General features: G+C 50.9%; 1 protein-coding gene across 4 annotated transcripts in view; it reads left to right on the forward strand.

Annotated features, from left to right (window-relative positions):
- Window positions 1–927, forward strand: part of bub3 (BUB3 mitotic checkpoint protein) — an 11,238-nt gene extending 10,311 nt beyond the window's left edge. The window contains exons 7-8 of one of the 4 annotated variants that reach the window (XR_010462796.1): window positions 1–351; window positions 434–927. The exon at window positions 1–351 is cut by the window's left edge and continues 1,208 nt beyond it. The gene's annotated coding sequence lies outside the window, so the exon portion shown is untranslated. The other 3 variants (XR_010462797.1, XR_010462795.1, XM_065015807.1) reach the window with 3 other exon arrangements.
- Window positions 928–17,436: the final 16,509 nt, after the last annotated feature.

Consider the following 17,436-nt stretch of genomic DNA (forward strand, 5'->3'; position numbering starts at 1 on the left):
TTGTATCTAGCCCCGCCCCTCTAATAAACTGGTGAAATTAGGTTGTATCTAGCCCCTCCCCTCTAATAAACTGGTGAAATTAGGTTGTTGTGTCTAGCCCCGCCCCTCTAATAAACTGGTGAAATTAGGTTGTTGTGTCTAGCCCCGCCCCTCTAATAAACTGGTGAAATTAGGTTGTTGTGTCTAGCCCCGCCCCTCTAATAAACTGGTGAAATTAGGTTGTATCTAGCCCCGCCCCTCTTAATAAACTGGTGAAATTAGGTTGTTGTGTCTAGCCCCGCCCCTCTAATAAACTGGTGAAATTAGGTTGTGTCTAGCCCCGCCCCTCTAATAAAATGGTGAAATTAGGTTGTGTCTAGCCCCGCCCCTCTAATAAACTGGTGAAATTAGGTTGTATCTAGCCCCGCCCCTCTTAATAAACTGGTGAAATTAGGTTGTGTCTAGCCCCGCCCCTCTAATAAAATGGTGAAATTAGGTTGTTGTGTCTAGCCCCGCCCCTCTAATAAAATGGTGAAATTAGGTTGTTGTGTCTAGCCCCGCCCCTCTAATAAAATGGTGAAATTAGGTTGTTGTGTCTAGCCCCGCCCCTCTAATAAACTGGTGAAATTAGGTTGTTGTATCTAGCCCCGCCCCGCTAATAAACTGGTGAAATTAGGTTATTGTATCTAGCCCCGCCCCTCTAATAAACTGGTGAAATTAGGTTGTGTCTAGCCCCGCCCCTCTAATAAACTGGTGAAATTAGGGTATCTAGCCCCGCCCCTCTTATTGCATCACTCTTCTCAGACCAATTGTAAAGGAATAAGGTTTTTTCTGTAATGACATGACTATTGATTTGTCTAAAGAGTCGGATAAAGACTAAAGACAAAAATCCAATTTTCTGCGGTAATGCATTTTCCAATAATCAATAAAGACATGTTAATGACTCCAGAGATCCTGCTCCAGCAGGTGAATTGATGTCAGAGCGGAGAATTACAGTTTCCACGTCCCTGTGATGAGATGCAGTACTATGGGACCCACTACTTCACATGGGTCGCTCACCAGCAGGTTGGCAGAGCATAAAGACAGGAAACTCTCAGGACCCTGTTTCTCTCTCTCTCTCTCTGTTTCTCTCTCTCTCTTTTCTCTCTCTGTTTTTCTCTCTCTGTTTCTCTCTGTTTCTCTCTCTGTTTTTCTCTCTCTGTTTCTCTCTCTGTTCTCTCTCTCTCTCTCTCTCTGTTTCTCTCTCTCTCTCTCTGTTTCTCTCTCTCTCTCTCTCTCTCTCTCTGTTTCTCTCTCTCTCTCTCTCTCTGTTTCTCTCTCTCTGTTTTCTCTCTCTCTGTTTCTCTCTCTCTCTGTTTTTCTCTCTCTCTGTTTCTCTCTCTCTCTGTTTCGCTCTCTCTCTCTGTTTCTCTCTCTTTCTGTTTCTCTTTCTCTTAAAGTGAATTACAGAAACCCTTAACAAGGTTTCAGCCCTGTCCCTCTCTGTATCATAACAGATGGGGTCGACCATTCATTCATAGATTACAAAGCTGAATTGAGCCAGAAGCTGCTGTTTTTTTCCCTTCCCAGTTGTCTGGTTTCTATCAATAGTGAAGGAGGCAGTTGAGGGGAATCTCTTAAGGGACTTCAGTACTAAGTAACCTCCTCCATTTTGATATTCTGTTCCAGTCTGCTTTAATTGATTTGATTCTAAGGGGCTGTGTGTTTATACCCAGGTCTTTAATTGATTTGATTCTAAGAAGGGGATGTGTGTTTATACCCAGGTCTTTAATTGATTTGATTCTAAGGGGCTGTGTGTTTATACCCAGGTCTTTAATTGATTTGATTCTAAGAAGGGGATGTGTGTTTATACCCAGGTCTTTAATTGATTTGATTCTAAGGGGCTGTGTGTTTATACCCAGGTCTTTAATTGATTTGATTCTAAGGGGCTGGGTGTTTATATCCAGGTCTTTAATTGATTTGATTCTAAGGGGCTGTGTGTTTATACCCAGGTCTTTAATTGATTTGATTCTAAGGGGCTGTGTGTTTATACCCAGGTCTTTTATTTGACCGCATTAGGACAGCGAACAGAAAGGAAGTGACGGCGGAGTTGGTTACTCTCTCCACAGCGGTCCTTTTGAATGGCTTCTTCTCTAGCCAGGTTGACTATTACCCCCCCCCCCCCCACGTGGGGTAATTAATGACACGCTTCACTTTTTTAACAACACACTAATGTTGGAAGATATTATTCTGGGTCTGTCCCCCCTAAAGTCTCCATGTCTCTCTGAAGTCTGTTTAACTCTGCCCCCTAAAGCCTCCACGTCTCTCTAACTTCTGTCCCCCCCTAAAGCCTCCACGTCTCTCTAACTTCTGTCCCCCCTAAAGTCTCCATGTCTCTCTAACTTCTGTCCCCCCCTAAAGCCTCCACGTCTCTCTAACTTCTGTCCCCCCCTAAAGCCTCCACGTCTCTCTAACTTCTGCCCCCCTAAAGTCTCCACGTCTCTCTAACTTCTGTCCCCCCTAAAGTCTCCACGTCTCTCTAACTTCTGTCCCCCCCTAAAGTCTCCACGTCTCTCTAACTTCTGCCCCCCTAAAGTCTCCACGTCTCTCTAACTTCTGTCCCCCCCTAAAGTCTCCACGTCTCTCTAACTTCTGTCCCCCCCTAAAGTCTCCACGCCTCTCTAACTTCTGTCCCCCCCTAAAGCCTCCACGCCTCTCTAACTTCTGTCCCCCCTCTAAAGCCTCCACGCCTCTCTAACTTCTGTCCCCCCTAAAGCCTCCACGTCTCTAACTTCTGTCCCCCTAAAGCCGTCCTCTGAAGTCTCTCTAACTTCTGTCCCCCCTAAAGTCTCCACGTCTCTCGTCTCTCTAACTTCTGTCCCCCCCTAAAGTCTCCACGTCTCTCTAACTTCTGTCCCCCCTAAAGTCTCCACGTCTCTCTAACTTCTGTCCCCCCTCTAAAGTCTCCACGTCTCTCTAACTTCTGTCCCCCCTCTAAAGTCTCCACGTCTCTAACTTCTGTCCCCCCTAAAGCCTCCACGTCTCTAACTTCTGTCCCCCCTAAAGCCTCCACGTCTCTAACTTCTGTCTCCCCCCCCTAAAGCCTCCACGTCTCTCTGACTTCTGTCCCCCCCTAAAGTCTCCACGTCTCTCTGAAGTCTCTCTAAACTTCTGAAGATGATATTCTGGACAGAATATCCCATCAATGGATCCCTCATTTTAAATGCTGTCCTGGTTTTACTGTCTGTTTTTCTCCAGATTTCCTTTTTAAATCTATTTTGTCTTCATTCTTTTACAGCGTGTTGTTATTCTGTCTCCTTTTTGTAGGTATTCTTCTTCTTGTGTTTTTATTCAAGCCAACTGTTTTGAGGTTTCTCTTTTTTTCATGAAACATTTACCAGATGTAAATGGAAAACATTACTGATGGTGGTATTTATCATTCTGTGGAATTCAGCTGCCGTTGCATTGAGGCAACAAAAAAAACTGGTTTGAAATAAAAAAAATAATTAAAATAGAAAATGTTGTTCTCTTGCTGTGATTGAAAATGTTTTCCCTCTGTGGGAGGGGGGAGATCTTAAAGACTGAGGTAAGGTGTGTTAACCAATAGGCTACCTGCCTCCCCCCCTCTAACCAATAGGCTACCTGCCTCCCCCCCTCTAACCAATAGGCTACCTGCCTCCCCCCTCTAACCACTAGGCTACCTGCCCCCCCTCTAACCAATAGGCTACCTGCCTCCCCCTCTAACCAATAGGCTACCTGCCCCCCTCCTCTAACCAATAGGCTACCTGCCTCCCCCTCTAACCACTAGGCTACCTGCCTCCCCTCTAACCAATAGGCTACCTGCCTCCCCCTCTAACCACTAGGCTACCTGCCTCCCCCTCTAACCAATAGGCTACCTGCCTCCCCCTCTAACCAATAGGCTACCTGCCCCCTCTAACCAATAGGCTACCTGCCCCCTCCCCCTCTAACCACTAGGCTACCTGCCCCCCCCCTCTAACCAATAGGCTACCTGCCCCCCCTCTAACCAATAGGCTACCCGCCTCCCCCTCTAACCACTAGGCTACCTGCCTCCCCCTCTAACCAATAGGCTACCCGCCTCCCCTCTAACCACTAGGCTACCTGCCTCCCCTCTAACCACTAGGCTACCCGCCTCCCCCTCTAACCACTAGGCTACCCGCCTCCCCCTCTAACCAATAGGCTACCCGCCTCCCCCTCTAACCACTAGGCTACCTGCCTCCCCCTCTAACCACTAGGCTACCCGCCTCCCCTCTAACCACTAGGCTACCCGCCCCTAACCTCCCCTCTAACCAACCACTAGGCTACCCGCCTCCCCCCTCTAACCACTAGGCTACCCGCCTCCCCCTCTAACCACTAGGCTACCCGCCTCCCCCTCTAACCACTAGGCTACCCGCCTCCCCCTCTAACCACTAGGCTACCCGCCTCCCCCTCTAACCACTAGGCTACCCGCCTCCCCCTCTAACCACTAGGCTGCCTCCCCCTCTAACCACTAGGCTACCTGCCTCCCCCCCCCTAGGCCCCCCTCTAACCACTAGGCTACCCGCCTCCCCTCTAACCACTAGGCTACCCGCCTCCCCTCTAACCACTAGGCTACCTGCCTCCCCCCTCTAACCAATAGGCTACCCGCCCCCCCCTCTAACCACTAGGCTACCCGCCTCCCCCTCTAACCACTAGGCTAACCCGCCTGCCCCCCTCTAACCACTAGGCTACCCGCCTCCCCCTCTAACCAAGGCTACCCGCCTCCCCCTCTAACCACTAGGCTACCCGCCTCCCCCTCTAACCACTAGGCTACCCGCCTCCCCCTCTAACCTAACCACTAGGCTACCTGCCTCCCCCTCTAACCAACCACCAGGCTAGGCTAACCACTAGGCTCCCCCTCTAAAGGCTACCCGCCTAACCCCTCTAACCACTAGGCTACCCGCCTCCCCCCTCTAACCACTAGGCTACCCGCCCCCTCCCCTCTAACCAGGCTAGGCTCCCCCTCTAACCCTAGGCTACCTCCCCCTCTAACCACTAGGCTGCCTCCCCTCTAACCTCCCCTCTAACCACTAGGCTACCTGCCCCCCTCTAACCACTAGGCTACCTAACCACTAGGCTACCCCCCCTCTAACCACTAGGCTACCCGCCCCCCCTCTAACCACTAGGCTACCCGCCTCCCCCTCTAACCAATAGGCTACCCGCCTCCCCCCTAACCACTAGGCTACCCGCCTCCCCCTAACCACTAGGCTACCTGCCTCCCCTCTAACCACTAGGCTACCCGCCTCCCCTCTAACCACTAGGCTACCCGCCTCCCCCTCTAACCACTAGGCTACCCGCCTCCCCCTCTAACCACTAGGCTACCCGCCTCCCCTCTAACCACTAGGCTACCCGCCTCCCCCCTAACCACTAGGCTACCCCCCCCCTAACCACTAGGCTACCCGCCTGCCCCCTCTAACCACTAGGCTACCCGCCTCCCCCTCTAACCACGGCTAACCCGCCCCCCTCTAACCACTAGGCTACCCGCCCGCCCCCTCTAACCACTAGGCTACCCGCCTCCCCCTCTAACCACTAGGCTACCCGCCTACCCCCCTCTAACCACTAGGCTACCCGCCCCCCTCTAACCACTAGGCTACCCGCCTCCCCCTCTAACCACTAGGCTACCCGCCTCCCCCTCTAACCACTAGGCTACCTGCCTCCCCTCTAACCCTAGGCTACCTGCCTCCCCCTCTAACCACTAGGCTACCTGCCTCCCCCTCTAACCACTAGGCTACCTGCCTCCCCCTCTAACCACTAGGCTACCGCCCCCTCTAACCACTAGGCTACCTGCCCCCCCCCTCTAACCACTAGGCTACCCGCCTCCCCCTCTAACCACTAGGCTACCTGCCTCCCCTCTAACCACTAGGCTACCTGCCCCCCTCTAACCACTAGGCTACCTGCCTCCCCCCTAACCACTAGGCCCTGCCCCCCTCTAACCACTAGGCTACCCGCCTCCCCCTCTAACCACTAGGCTACCCGCCTCCCCCTAACCCTAGGCTAACCACTAGGCTACCCGCCTCCCCCCTCTAACCACTAGGCTACCCGCCTCCCCCTCTAACCACTAGGCTACCTGCCCCCTCTAACCACTAGGCTACCCGCCTCTAACCCCTCTAACCACTAGGCTACCCGCCTCCCCCTCTAACCACTAGGCTACCCGCCTCCCCCTCTAACCACTAGGCTACCTGCCCCCTCTAACCACTAGGCTACCTGCCCCCTCTAACCACTAGGCTACCCGCCTCCCCTCTAACCACTAGGCTACCCGCCTCCCCCCCCCTCTAACCATAGGCTACCTGCCCCCCTCTAACCACTAGGCTACCTGCCCCCCTCTAACCACTAGGCTACCCGCCTCCCCCTCTAACCACTAGGCTACCTGCCTCCCCCCTCTAACCACTAGGCTACCTGCCTCCCCCTCTAACCACTAGGCTAGGCTACCTACCTGCCCCCCTCTAACCATAGGCTACCTGCCTCCCCTCTAACCCTAGGCTAACTAACCACTAGGCTACCTGCCCCCTCTAACCACTAGGCTACCTGCCTCCCCTCTAACCACTAGGCTACCTGCCCCCCTCTAACCCTAGGCTACCTGCCCCCTCTAACCACTAGGCTACCTGCCTCTAACCACCTCTAACCACTAGGCTACCTGCCTCCCCTCTAACCACTAGGCTACCTGCCTCCCCTCTAACCACTAGGCTACCTGCCTCCCCCTCTAACCACTAGGCTACCTGCCCCCCTCTAACCACTAGGCTACCCTAACCACCCCCCCCCTCTAACCACTAGGCTACCTGCCTCCCCCTCTAACCACTAGGCTACCTGCCTCCCCCTCTAACCACTAGGCTACCTGCCCCCTCTAACCACTAGGCTACCTGCCCCCTCTAACCACTAGGCTACCCGCCTGCCCCCTCTAACCACTAGGCTACCCGCCTCCCCCTCTAACCACTAGGCTACCCACCCCCCCCCCTCTAACCACTAGGCTACCTGCCCCCCTCTAACCACTAGGCTACCCCCTCCCCCTCTAACCACTAGGCTACCCGCCTCCCCCTCTAACCACTAGGCTACCCGCCTCCCCCTCTAACCACTAGGCTACCCGCCTCCCCCTCTAACCACTAGGCTACCCGCCTCCCCCTCTAACCACTAGGCTACCCGCCTCCCCCTCTAACCACTAGGCTACCCCGCCTCCCCCTCTAACCACTAGGCTACCTGCCCCCACCCCTCTAACCACTAGGCTACCCGCCCCCCTCTAACCACTAGGCTACCTGCCCCCCCCTCTAACCACTAGGCTACCCGCCCCTACCCCCCCTCTAACCACTAGGCTACCCTCCACTCCACTCAGACACATTGCCAGAGGAATCTTTATGAGATTAGAAACGGCTTTTAAATGTTATTTTACTACACTAATCCTAATATAATCCCATGTTATGGAGTTGTTTTGTGTTAGCTTTGTGATGGAGACAAACCTGAGAATCACTGAACACCTTGTTCCTGCACATAATCTGCATTGGAATGAGATAAATCCCATTTATTTTCCTGTCTGAGTACTGAGGACTTGATGGATCCTCCCCCCCCTTGTTCAGTCCTTGATTACTCTGTTCGGTGCAGATTTTCTATAGAAAGTTAATGTGATTTTGTGAAACCCTTCAGAACGAGGAGGAGCAGAGAGAGACGGAAGATAAAGAAGGCAATTATTCTATTTAAGAGCTACAATTTTTCTAATTTCCCCCGGCTGCTGCTTCAATATCCTGGAAATGATTTTGTTGGCTTGGTTAAATGATGTTACTAATTCCTATGATTGCTTATAATGAGTCAGTCTTTTGTTCCAGACTTCAGTTTAATATGAAATGGCATTCCATTTCAGGGAGAGGAATAATCACCCATTCAGAAGACGGGCATAGAAGTGAAAGGCTGGAGCTGCAGGGTCAGGGTGTAGAGGTGACTACGATGAAGGGCTGGAGCTGCAGGGTCAGGGTGAAGGGCTGGAGCTGCAGGGTCAGGGTGTAGAGGGGACTACAGTGAAGGGCTGGAGCTGCAGGGTCAGGGTGTAGAGGGGACTACGATGAAGGGCTGGAGCTGCAGGGTCAGGGTGTAGAGGTGACTACGGTGAAAGGCTGGAGCTGCAGGGTCAGGGTGTAGAGTTGACTACGGTGAAAGGCTGGAGCTGCAGGGTCAGGGTGTAGAGTTGACTACGGTGAAAGGCTAGAGCTGCAGGGTCAGGGTGTAGAGGTGACTACAGTGAAGGGCTGTAGAGGTGACTACGGTGAAGGGCTGGAGCTGCAGGGTTGTGTTGTAGAGGTGACTACAGTGAAGGGCTGGAGCTGCAGGGTCGTGTTGTAGAGGTGACTACGGTGAAGGGCTGTAGAGGTGACTACGGTGAAGGGCTGAAGGGCTGAGGTGACTACGGTGAAGGGCTGTAGAGGTGACTACGGTGAAGGGCTGGAGCTGCAGGGTTGTGTTGTAGAGGTGACTACAGTGAAGGGCTGGAGCTGCAGGGTTGTGTTGTAGAGGTAACTACAGTGAAGGGCTGGAGCTGCAGGGTCAGGGTGTAGAGGTGACTACAGTGAAGGGCTGGAGCTGCAGGGTGAAGGGTGTAAGGTGACTATAAGTGAAGGGCTGGAGTTGACTACGCCTGCAGCTGCAGTCACTACGGTGAAGGTGCTGTGGAGGTGGAATCTACTGTAGCTGCAGTCAGGCTGGAGAGGGGTGCTGTGGAGGTGAATCTGAAGGGCTGGAGCTGCAGGGTCACCAGAGGGTGACTACAGTGGAGGCTGGAGCTGCAGGGCCTGTAGCTGCAGTCACTACAGTGAGGGCTGGAGCTGCAGGGAGGTGTAGAGGGACTCACTAAAGGCCTGGAGCTGCAGTCAGGGTGAGAGGTGCTGTGGAGGTGGAAGGCTGGAGCTGCAGCTGCATGTCACTCAGAGAGGTGCTGTGGAGGTGGAATCTGGCCTGCAGCTGCAGTCACTCAGAGAGGTGCTGTGGAGGTGGAATCTGGCCTGACAGCTGCAGTCACTCAGAGGGTGCTGTGGAGGTGGAATCTGGCCTGCAGCTGCAGTCACTCAGAGAGGTGCTGTGGAGGTGGAATCTGGCCTGCAGCTGCAGTCACTCAGAGAGGTGCTGTGGAGGTGGAATCTGGCCTGTAGCTGCAGTCACTCAGAGAGGTGCTGTGGAGGTGGAATCTGGCCTGCAGCTGCAGTCACTCAGAGAGGTGCTGTGGAGGTGGAATCTGGCCTGCAGCTGCAGTCACTCAGAGAGGTGCTGTGGAGGTGGAATCTGGCCTGCAGCTGCAGTCACTCAGAGAGGTGCTGTGGAGGTGGAATCTGGCCTGCAGCTGCAGTCACTCAGAGAGGTGCTGTGGAGGTGGAATCTGGCCTGCAGCTGCAGTCACTCAGAGAGGTGCTGTGGAGGTGGAATCTGAGCCTCCAAGTTGTGCTCCATTAGTTCAGCTAAGCTTACCGTGAACGCTAATAGCAGGGAGGACAAGCAGTAGCCCTTGCCCTGTGGTCATGGATCCATTAAATAAACACTGAACTGGAGTTTCGTAGTGTCGTCACCATAGACCACAATGCAAAGGGGGTTTTTGCCCTGAAAGATTCCGACCTGGAATCTGATTTGGGTTTTAAAAAATGTGGATAACAAGTAGCTGATTTACACAGAAAGTCCCTGTGGGGGTGGAGTGGTTTCCCCTCACCCCCTGTGGGGCTTCCCGGGTGGCGCTGTGCCACCAGAGACTCTGGGTTCGCGCCCAGGCTCTGTCGTAACCGGCCGCGACCGGGAGGTCCGTGGGGGCGACACACAATTGGCCCAGCGTCGTCCGGGTTAGGGAGGGGTTGGCCGGTAGGGATGTCCTTGTCTCATCACGCACTAACGACTCCTGTGGCGGGCCGGGCGCAGTGTGCGCTAACCAAGGTCGCCAGGTGCACGGTGTTTCCTCCGACACATTGGTGCGAATGGCTTCCGGGTTGGATGCGCGCTGTGTTAAAGAAGCAGTGCGGCTTGGTTGGGTTGTGTATCGGAGGACGCATGACTTTCAACCTTAGTCTCTCCCGAGCCCGTACGGGAGTTGTAGCGATGAGACAAGCTAGCAGCTACTAAAAACAATTGGATACCACGAAATTGGGGAGAAAGCTGCAGGTAAAAAAATAAATACCATTTAAAATAAGAAAGTCCCCTGTGGTGATGGAGCTGCAGATGTCCAGATTCCCCTCCCCCTCATCTTTGGGTGACATAGGACAACAGTATATAGAAAACGGCCCGTCACTCAAAAGCCTACCGCCAAATCATCGACACCTTGCAACTGACTCCATTGTTTTGTCAGCGCAAGAGGGTAGCAGGAATCGCGCCTCTGGTTCCCATGAACCCTACCTGACAGGTGGCTCTGGGTGGAACATGTCTGATAGAGGACCAGATTCGGGGCTTACATGACAAGTGGTTTGACCCCCGCTACAGGCCAGTTTAGTGAGCCTCTACAGCTTGACTTTAGAAACAGCTTTTTGGCCAAATCCCCTTCAGAATATACCATTTAACAGTAATCTAGAGGGGGTGGGGGGCAGGTAGCCTAGTGGTTAGAGGGGGGGGGGAGGTAGCCTAGTGGTTAGAATATAGCCTAGTGGTTAGAGGGGGGGTAGCCTAGTGGTTAGAGGGGGGTAGCCTAGTGGTTAGAGGGGGGGGTAGCCTAGTGGTTAGAGGGGGGTAGCCTAGTGGTTAGAGGGGAGGAGGTAGCCTAGTGGTTAGAGGGGGAGAATAGCCTAGTGGTTAGATGAGGGGGAGGTAGCCTAGTGGTTAGAGGGGGGAGGTAGCCTAGTGGTTAGAGGGGGAGGTACAGCCTAGTGGTTAGAGGGGGAGTGTCCCAGCTAAATCAGCCCTGGTTAGAGGGGGTAGCCTAGTGGTTAGGGGGTAGCCTACCTGGGTAGAGGGGGGATACTAAATAAATCCCTTCAGAATATACCATTTAACAGTAATCCGTTCACTGGTATAAACTCTATGACGTGTCAGTATCACAATGTCACATTGTGGCTGAAAAAAACGGCCTAACCTGAGGCTGGTACTTGAGGTAATACTAAATATATCCACATGACAAGAGAGGGATGATGGAAGTGCTACAAACAGAGGTATTGAACTCTTGACCCTACAAGGTCTGGGATACTTCTGGTTTCCTATGTTTTACATGATCATTAATATCACCCCACCTGGTGTCCCAGGTCTAAATCAGGCCCTGATCATTAATATCACCCCACCTGGTGTCCCAGGTCTAAATCAGGCCCTGATCATTAATATCACCCCACCTGGTGTCCCAGGTCTAAATCAGGCCCTGATCATTAATATCACCCCACCTGGTGTCCCAGGTCTAAATCAGGCCCTGATCATTAATATCACCCCACCTGGTGTCCCAGGTCTAAATCAGGCCCTGATCATTAATATCACCCACCTGGTGTCCCAGGTCTAAATCAGGCCCTGGTCTTTAATATCACCACACCTGGTGTCCCAGGTCTAAATCAGGCCCTGATCATTAATATCACCCCACCTGGTGTCCCAGGTCTAAATCAGGCCCTGGTCTTTAATATCACCCCACCTGGTGTCCCAGGTCTGAATCAGGCCCTGGTCATTAATATCACCCCACCTGGTGTCCCAAGTCTAAATCAGGCCCTGGTCTTTAATATCACCCCACCTGGTGTCCCAGGTCTGAATCAGGCCCTGGTCATTAATATCACCCCACCTGGTGTCCCAAGTCTAAATCAGGCCCTGGTCGTTAATATCACCCCACCTGGTGTCCCAAGTCTAAATCAGGCCCTGATCATTAATATCACCCCACCTGGTGTCCCAGGTCTAAATCAGTCCCATATCATTAATATCACCCCACCTGGTGTCCCAAGGTCTAAATCAGGCCCTGATCATTAATATCACCCCACCTGGTGTCCCAGGTCTAAATCAGGCCCTGATAATTAATATCAACCCCACCTGGTGTCCCAGGTCTAAATCAGGCCCTGATCATTAATATCACCCCACCTGGTGTCCCAGGTCTAAATCAGGCCCTGATCATTAATATCACCACACCCCCACCTGGTGTCCCAGGTCTAAATCAGGCCCTGATCATTAATATCACCCCACCTGGTGTCCCAGGTCTAAATCAGGCCCTGATCATTAATAAATCACCCCACCTGGTGTCCCAGGTCTAAATCAGGCCCTGATCATTAATATCACCCCACCTGGTGTCCCAGGTCTAAATCAGGCCCTGATCATTAATATCACCCCACCTGGTGTCCCAGGTCTAAATCAGGCCCTGATCATTAATATCACCCCACCTGGTGTCCCAGGTCTAAATCAGGCCCTGATCATTAATATCACCCCACCTGGTGTCCCAGGTCTAAATCAGGCCCTGATCATTAATATCACCCCACCTGGTGTCCCAGGTCTAAATCAGGCCCTGATCATTAATATCACCCCACCTGGTGTCCCAGGTCTAAATCAGGCCCTGACCATTAACATCACCCCACCTGGTGTCCCAGGTCTAAATCAGGCCCTGATCAGAGGGGAACAATGGGGAAAAAAGCAGTGGAACTGGCTTCGAGGTCCAGAGTTGAGTTTGAGTCAAATATTGGCACATGAGAATGAACAGTCAACGAATGGCATCAGTCCTTACAACATACCCCGTGGCACTGCCCACCATTACAATACATTACTACTAAAACCACAGATCAATGTGAATACGACGGTCATTTCCGTCCGTCTTTCAGGCAATGTCAGTGTGCTTTTCATTCATTTCCCTAAATGCTGTTACATAAAGGAGTTAAAGTAATGGAAAATGTGTTCTGGTTTTTCTCAAAGAGTTTTTTTTCTTTTTTGGAGTTTTTTTTATTTCTGTGAATTTCGTCTCCAGCGCATTCTTGTGGCGTTTGGGTCAAGGCGGTATGACATCATGGTGTCTTTCAGAAAAGCAGCCTCCCGAGTGACGCAGCGGTCTAAGGCACTGCGTCGGCACTACAGACCCGGGTTCGATCCCCCGGGCTGTGTCGCAGCCGGCCCGAGCCGGGAGATCTAAGGTTGAAGGCGTTTGATGCTTACTTCCATACTGTTTTTTTTTTAAAAACTCGACAACTACCTTTAATCAACAATATAGGTTGGAAATATGAAATCCAGAGTAGGTTTTTTTTGGTTGTTGACAAAGTGCATTTTGTCCTGAATAATTACGCAAAACTGTTGAGTGTATAACTATGGCTGGGATTAGAGATACAAACCAATGACAGATACAAGAGGTACTGGGATTAGAGATTCAAACCAATGACAGATACAAGAGGTACTGGGATTAGAGATTCAAACCAATGGCAGATACAAGAGGTACTGGGATTAGAGATTCAAACCAATGGCAGATACAAGAGGTACTATGGCTGGGATTAGAGATACAAACCAATGGCAGATACAAGAGGTACTATGGCTGGGATTAGAGATACAAACCAATGGCAGATTCAAGAGGTACTTCATAAACAGACAGACATTTGACATTGGACATGATTAACATTAACAGCCAAGACAACGAAACAGACATATAGGAACAGATGTCATCTACCCTTTCTTCTGTCAGTAACAGCCTGTTTAGAGGTCGCACAGGAAACAGACATATAGCAGTAACAGCCTGTTTAGAGGTCACACGGGAAACAGACATATAGTAGTAACAGCCTGTTTAGAGGTCGCACAGGAAACAGACATATAGTAGTAACAGCCTGTTTAGAGGTCACACAGGAAACAGACATATAGTAGTAACAGCCTGTTTAGAGGTCACACAGGAACCCAGACAGACATATAGTAGTAACAGCCTGTTTAGAGGTCACACAGGAACCAGACAGACATATAGTAGTAACAGCCTGTTTAGAGGTCACACAGGAAACAGACAGACATATAGTAGTAACAGCCTGTTTAGAGGTCACACAGGAAACAGACAGACATATAGTAGTAACAGCCTGTTTAGAGGTCACACAGGAAACAGACAGACATATAGTAGTAACAGCCTGTTTAGAGGTCACACAGGAAACAGACAGACATATAGTAGTAGCAGCCTGTTTAGAGGTCGCACAGGAAACAGACAGACATATAGTAGTAACAGCCTGTTTAGAGGTCACACAGGAAACAGACATATAGCAGTAACAGCCTGTTTAGAGGTTGCACAGGAAACAGACATATAGTAGTAACAGCCTGTTTAGAGGTCAGACAGGAAACAGACGTATAGCAGTAACAGCCTGTTTAGAGGTCAGACAGGAAACAGACATATAGTAGTAACAGCCTGTTTAGAGGTCACACAGGAAACAGACATATAGTAGTAACAGCCTGTTTAGAGGTCACACAGGAACCCAGACAGACATATAGTAGTAACAGCCTGTTTAGAGGTCACACAGGAACCCAGACAGACATATAGTAGTAACAGCCTGTTTAGAGGTCACACAGGAACCAGACAGACATATAGTAGTAACAGCCTGTTTAGAGGTCAGACAGGAAACAGACATATAGTAGTAACAGCCTGTTTAGAGGTCACACAGGAAACAGACATATAGTAGTAACAGCCTGTTTAGAGGTCAGACAGGAAACAGACATATATTAGTAACAGCCTGTTTAGAGGTCACACAGGAACCCAGACAGACATATAGTAGTAACAGCCTGTTTAGAGGTCGCACAGGAAACAGACATATAGCAGTAACAGCCTGTTTAGAGGTCACACAGGAAACAGACAGACATATAGTAGTAACAGCCTGTTTAGAGGTCACACAGGAACCCAGACAGACATATAGTAGTAACAGCCTGTTTAGAGGTCGCACAGGAAACAGACATATAGTAGTAACAGCCTGTTTAGAGGTCACACAGGAAATAGACATATAGTAATAACAGCCTGTTTAGAGGTCGCACAGGAAACAGACATATAGTAGTAACAGCCTGTTTAGAGGTCACACAGGAAACAGACATATAGTAATAACAGCCTGTTTAGAGGTCGCACAGGAAACAGACATATAGTAGTAGCAGCCTGTTTAGAGGTCACACAGGAACCCAGACAGACATATAGTAGTAGCAGCCTGTTTAGAGGTCACACAGGAAACAGACAGACATATAGTAGTAACAGCCTGTTTAGAGGTCACACAGGAAACAGACAGACATATAGTAGTAACAGGCTGTTTAGAGGTCACACAGGAAACAGACATATAGTAGTAACAGCCTGTTTAGAGGTCAGACAGGAAACAGACATATAGTAGTAACAGCCTGTTTAGAGGTCAGACAGGAAACAGACATATAGTAGTAACAGCCTGTTTAGAGGTCACACAGGAAACAGACATATAGTAGTAACAGCCTGTTTAGAGGTCACACAGGAAACAGACATATAGTAGTAACAGCCTGTTTAGAGGTCACACAGGAAACAGACATATAGTAGTAAGAGCATGTTTAGAGGTCACACAGGAACCCAGACAGACATATAGTAGTAACAGCCTGTTTAGAGGTCACACAGGAAACAGACATATAGCAGTAGTGATCCGTTCATTTAAAAGGTTGTCCCATCGATCTAGATGCGTGTGTTTATCCTAGTCACAGTGGCTTGGTGTTTCAGAGCGGCAATGCATTCTGGGTCCATTTAAAAGCCTTAGCCAGGACCTAATTCATCATTATCCACACGTTGTTATGTTATTAGTGTGTTATTGATGGAGCCTGGCCTTGGGCCAGTCTAGCCAGTCCATTTATTAGCTGATGTGTGATGACAGACCAGACCACAGCAGCATAGTGGAATGGATGGAAGGTTGATTTGACATTCTAGAACCACGCCAGCAGCGTTCTAGTTCCATCAATTCTATACCGAGTGGACAAAACATTAAGAACACCTGCTCTTTCCAGATGAATCCTGGTGAAAGCTATGAACCCTTATTGATGTGACTTGTTAAATCCACTTTAATCAGTGTAGATGAAGGGGGAGGAGACATGTAGATGAAGGGGGAGGAGACATGTAGATGAAGGGGGAGGAGACAGGTTAAATAAGGATTTTTAAGCCTTAAAACAATTGAGAGATGGATTGTGTCTGTGTCCCATTCAGAGGGTGAATGGGCAAGACAAAAGATTTAAGTGCCCTTGAACGAGGTATGGTAGTAGGTGCCAGGCTCACCGGTTTGTGTCAAGAACTGCAAAGCTGCTGGGTTTTTCACTCTCAACAGTTTCCCCGTGTGTATCAACAATCAACAACCAGGACATCCAGCCAACACAAGTGTCACATCTAGTCAGGACAGAGCACCCTTCTCCTGGTCCCCTCAGAGACATCCAATCAGGACAGAGCACCCTTCTCCTGGTCCCCTCAGAGACATCTAGTCAGGACAGAGCACCCTTCTCCTGGTCCCCTCAGAGACATTTAGTCAGGACAGAGCACCCTTCTCCTGGTCCCCTCAGAGACATCTAGTCAGGACAGAGCACCCTTCTCCTGGTCCCCTCAGAGACATCTAGTCAGGACAGAGCACCCTTCTCCTGGTCCCCTCAGAGACATCTAGTCAGGACAGAGCACCCTTCTCCTGGTCCCCTCAGAGACATCCAATCAGGACAGAGCACCCTTCTCCTGGTCCCCTCAGAGACATCTAGTCAGGACAGAGCACCCTTCTCCTGGTCCCCTCAGAGACATCTAGTCAGGCCAGAGCACCCTTCTCCTGGTCCCCTCAGAGACATCTAGTCAGGACAGAGCACCCTTCCTCCTGGTCCCCTCAGAGACATCTAGTCAGGCCAGAGCACCCTTCTCCTGGTTCCCTCAGAGACATCTAGTCAGGCCAGAGCACCCTTCTCCTGGTCCCCTCAGAGACATCCAATCAGGACAGAGCACCATTCTCCTGGTCCCCTCAGAGACATCCAATCAGGACAGAGCACCCTTCTCCTGGTACCCTCAGAGACATCCAATCAGGACAGAGCACCATTCTCCTGGTCCCCTCAGAGACATCCAATCAGGACAGAGCACCCTTCTCCTGGTCCCCTCAGAGACATCCAATCAGGACAGAGCACCCTTCTCCTGGTACCCTCAGAGACATCCAATCAGGACAGAGCACCCTTCCTCCTGGTACCCTCAGAGACATCCAATCAGGACAGAGCACCATTCTCCTGGTCAGAGACATCCCAGAGCACTCTCCTTTCAGAGACATTCAGGACAGAGTCTCCTGGGTCAGAGACATCTAGTGATGCTTCTTTACTCAGAGACATCCAATCAGGACAGGTCTCCTGGTCAGAGACATCAATCAGGACAGAGCACCCTTCTCCTGGTACCCTCAGAGACATCCAATCAGGACAGTCCTCCCAGTTCTTGTCCCTGATGCTTTTACTAGAGGTTGGGGTACTGGTCATTGTCTGAGTCGCTGAGTCAGTCCTCCCAGTTCTTGTCCCTGATGCTTTTACTAGAGGTTGGGGTACTGGTCATTGTCTGAGTTGCTGAGTCAGTCCTCCCAGTTCTTGTCCCTGATGCTT

The sequence above is a fragment of the Oncorhynchus nerka genome, unplaced genomic scaffold (assembly GCF_034236695.1).
Source record: "Oncorhynchus nerka isolate Pitt River unplaced genomic scaffold, Oner_Uvic_2.0 unplaced_scaffold_1273, whole genome shotgun sequence".
In the NCBI taxonomy this organism is placed as follows: Eukaryota; Metazoa; Chordata; class Actinopteri; order Salmoniformes; family Salmonidae; genus Oncorhynchus; species Oncorhynchus nerka.